We start from the raw sequence: 4,445 nt of genomic DNA, 5'->3' as shown, positions 1-4,445 counted from the left end.
TTGATCTTCTACAAAATCACCTTGTATAAACTTCTTGCCTCTCTCCACTGTCTCCTCACTCTCAGCCTCTCCTATCCTTTGCCAAGCTTCTCTCCAGAGAGCTTAGTTTCCATAGGACCTGCCCCACCTTTGGCAAGGCTTTGCTCTTCTGTTTCATGTGGAATCTATACTTCATGTTAAGCATCTATTGGAAACCTTTCTCCACAAATGCTTGTCAAGTCCCTGACTGGTAATGCCCAAATAGATCTAAAGCCATAGGAACCTAATGATCAATCATTGTGGGGAGATGAAAGCAGGAGGCCCATAACAGAATTGCTTCTATTGGAAACTTTTCTCCACAAATGTTTGTCAAGTTCTTGACTGGTAATGCCCAAATAGATATAAAGTCACAGGGTCCCAATGATCAGTCGTTGGCGGGAAGATGAAAGCCAACAGGCCCAGACCAGGACTGCATATTAAGCAGAGGCAAATATCCTGTTCATGATTTGTTACCATTTACTGAACTGGCTCTTGACTGAGTGACCACCAAAACAACATCTCTTTTACCTGCATGTGTGTATTATGGCATCTTGGGTTCTACTGATACAATTGAGGAAGTAGCCCTTCTCAAGATATTTGGCTATTTCTGAGAGGTACTAGGTGATCAGGGGCGTGGTTCTTCCACTTGCATTTCCTATGATCTAAACTTGCTGTTTCCTTTACTTGTGGTGGCTAGGGACAGGCTCACTCTTCCAGCAAGGGAGCACAACATTCCTTCTTTTTTAGCACTTGGTCTCATGTTGGCATAGTTCTTTTTTATTTTCCATCCAAAGTAAGGAACAGGATCACAACAAGCACTGAGATTGGGCTGTGAGATAGCATTACATGGAAATTCATGAGTAACAAAAGGTATGGGCCATGTGGGTGATGATATACAGTTGGCCTTGATTGGCTCCCCATCTAGAGACTTTAGTTAGACACTTCCCTCCTTATCTAGTGACCTTTCTTTATATAACTGATGTGTCAGCTAACTGTCAGCACAAGTACTCTAGGCATCTGCCATGCTCAGCTCTAGCAAAGTTCATCCTCATATACTATGAGATTATGTCTGGTCTTTATTTCCTTTTGCAGCTTCAGCATCTACCCGGACTAGTGAGAGTAGGTCCTTAGATCTTTGGAAGGAAACAACTATCTATGGGGCTAATAACACCCAAGAGAGAATTCCACATATTGAAACCAGTACATTAGCTGAGTATGTTTAATCAATAGGAAAATAACCTAAGAATGAAAGGTATGGAGTGGAATGGCTCCCTTCCTCTGCCTTTATGCTGCCATGCATAAATGTTGACTGTGTTTCAACAGAGCACAACTCCTAGCTCTTTGCCTATATCCATATCAGTGAGGGAATAATAGCATGTCCAGTTAGAGAAAGACTTTAGTCTACCTCTATTTATAGTGTCTTATTTACAGAAGTAACCACAGGAGAACAACCCTTCATAAGACCATTGTAGGCATCCAGCCCTAACAGTGTCTGAGAGCTGCTGAGCTTACTGAATTAAGGGTTGAAATAATAAATATTCCTATTTTTATTTGCCTGATAGCCAGGTGATTTTCAAACACAAATAAAAAGAAGTAGGGAGTTATTTTAGCTCCTTAAACATAAACTTGAATACCAAGGCTGCTGTCACTCCTATTCAGTCCTCTGAGGTATAATACCTATATGGACATGTCCCCTTATATTACCCTCTCTTCACAGGTCTTGACAAAGGCTTAGTATATATAGTTCCAGTCTCATAATATATACTATTCAGCTTGAGCAGGTCCTCAATATTGCTTCTGTACCATTTCAGAAAAAAAAATCATCTTCATTCCAAGAATGGACCAAAGTATCAGGGTGGCACAATATAGGGCTGTCTCTGTACTCTACTTAGAACTCTGCAGTGGCTCATCATTTTCTAGTTTAGAGGTAGCTGCAGAGGGGATCAATGGTCACTTAGCATCCACTCAGCTCTGCCATTATTGTGCAATGTTATCCATAGACAGTGCCTAAAGAAACAGAACTATCTGTGTTGGATTAAAACTTTATTTACAAGGAATAGAAGATGAGATTTGGTTCCCAGCTCTAGTTTTCCACCAGTGATCTGAATCTTGAAGTCTAATATCCTCACATTAGCATTCAAGACATTCTGTTCACTCAGAGTGTCATGTACTGATGCTGTCTACCTTTGCCCCTTCTGGCATTCATAGTATCCAGATGCCCCCTGGTTACATTATCACTTCTAACAAAGATGCACAGAAACTCAGCCATCTCTCTACCCAATGCTGTTTTATGATTTTGGATTTGCTGTTTGCAAATCCAAAAATGTTTGCAACCTTCTTCACTTAGAAATGTCTAGTTATTGTTCACTCAGTTCTAGTGACTGTCACCTCTGGACAGCTTTTCTTAGTTATCAGTGACTGTCCTGGGTACCACATACCTCTTTGTTTAATGTTCCTTAATAAACTTCTATGCCATTTTCCATTTCTCAATCTGTCTTCTCTGAACATTTAAGGACCTCTTGGGGCCAGAGGCTGTCTCATTGTCTAAATATTTGTGGGGTAAAACACAATACCCATAATGGGTCAGCTGCTAAATATGTTCATGGCTGAGCCCAGGAAGCCAGAATGATCAAGAGAGAAAGAACCCGGTTGTTGGGCAGATGTTGAAGATAAAGAGAACTGAAAGCACTGGACCTGTGAACGTGTAGACAAGTCTAGAAGAGCCCATAGCCGAGGGCTATGATATTGCATGGAGATACTGACTCTACATAAAGACCTCTGAGAACTCAATTGATGGGTTCTCTATTCTTTATTATCTGTACGAATCCAAGGGCAAGAAGCATACCTTCCATGTTTTAGATCTCTGAGTTCAGGGTGATATCTCAGCCAAAGAAAAGAAAAAGCATGACAAGATAGCACATAATCAGGGCTGGGTTATGTTGGTCAGAACACATTAAGAGAAGTGAATTGTCAACAGAAATTATAAGAGTTATTGAAAAAAAAAACAGCTTAGGGGTGGAGTTAGGGAAATAATTTGATGGTATCATGAAATTCATTCCTTTTGACTTTCATTTAAAAATGCTGTATTGAGTACAGATTACACATATTGTAAGTATACAGCTAGATTAATGTCACAAACTACTTTTCTTAACTAGTACCCAGATTAAGAAACAGATTCTCACCATTGTCCATCCAATTCTCTCCCATTTCCCTGATTACAGCTTGCCCTCCCCAAGGAGACCACAGCCCTGACTTCTAACAGTTCACATTTGGGAAGTTTATATAAATGAAAACCCATAATATATAAACTTTTGTGTCTAGCTCATTTTACTCAATATAATATTTTGAACTTCATTCCAGCTGTGTACTGCAGAGTTTATTCATCTTAGTTGCTGTTTCCATCGTGTGCATACACCACATTCATTTATTCTTCTGGTGTTGGAAACTTGAGCTGTTTCCAGTTTTAGCTACTTTTAAATAGTGTTCTTTCTTGAATATTTTTGATGCATGTGTGCATGCATGAATATATGTGCATGTATATGTATGTGTGTATGTGTGTGGTGTTGAGTATATAATTGGAAGTAAAATTACCAATGTGTAGTAAATTATGTTCACATTCTTCTCATCTTACAATGGAAATATATTCCAGCAATCCATTGCAAATTGGAAAGATTGTAAGAAGAAATTGCATTTAACACATCTAACCTATTAAACATCATAGTTTAGCTACATCTACTCCAATTTTGCTCAGAATACTCTCTTACCATACACTTGGGCAGGAACATCTGATGTAATCCTTTATAACAAAGTGAAGTTCTAATGTAATTTTGCCAAATACCAAATTAAAAATAATAATCAGAACAATGGTGGGGTGTGTTTTTATACAATCATAAGCCAAACCACAAGAAGATGAGATTATTTGTGTATATTCAGTTCTTACGGATAAATTCAAACAATTTTTTTAAAAAATGATTTTGCAAGTTTATCCTCTCATCTGTAGTGTGGAAAAATTCCACTTGCTCCACATCCTTAACTTTTATCCTCATCAATCTATGTACATGTGTGCACATGCGTGCATGCACGTGTGGTGGTGGGTGTGCACATACACATATTTATATAGTTGCCTGATTGTGCACATGTATAGAGACCAGAGTTGGATGTCATGTGTTTATCATCTTTCCCCACCTTAGTTCTTGGGATTGGGTCTCTCACTAAACAAAAAGACTGTCAATTTGGCCAGAATACCTGGCCAGAGAGCCTCTGCTATCTTCCTGCCTCTGCTTCTCAGCATTGGAGATACAGGCAGTTGCTAACATTCCCAGCTTTTTACATGTGTTCTGGGGATCCAAAAACAGGTCTTTATGCTTGAATAGCAAGCTGATTACCCATAGATTCTTCCTAGCATACTCACCATGTTTTTAATGTTA

The sequence above is a fragment of the Mastomys coucha genome, unplaced genomic scaffold, assembly GCF_008632895.1.
Source record: "Mastomys coucha isolate ucsf_1 unplaced genomic scaffold, UCSF_Mcou_1 pScaffold22, whole genome shotgun sequence".
NCBI classification, from domain to species: Eukaryota; Metazoa; Chordata; class Mammalia; order Rodentia; family Muridae; genus Mastomys; species Mastomys coucha.
The sequence above is the reverse complement of the archived record's forward strand: the minus strand, read 5'-3'. Positions refer to the sequence as shown.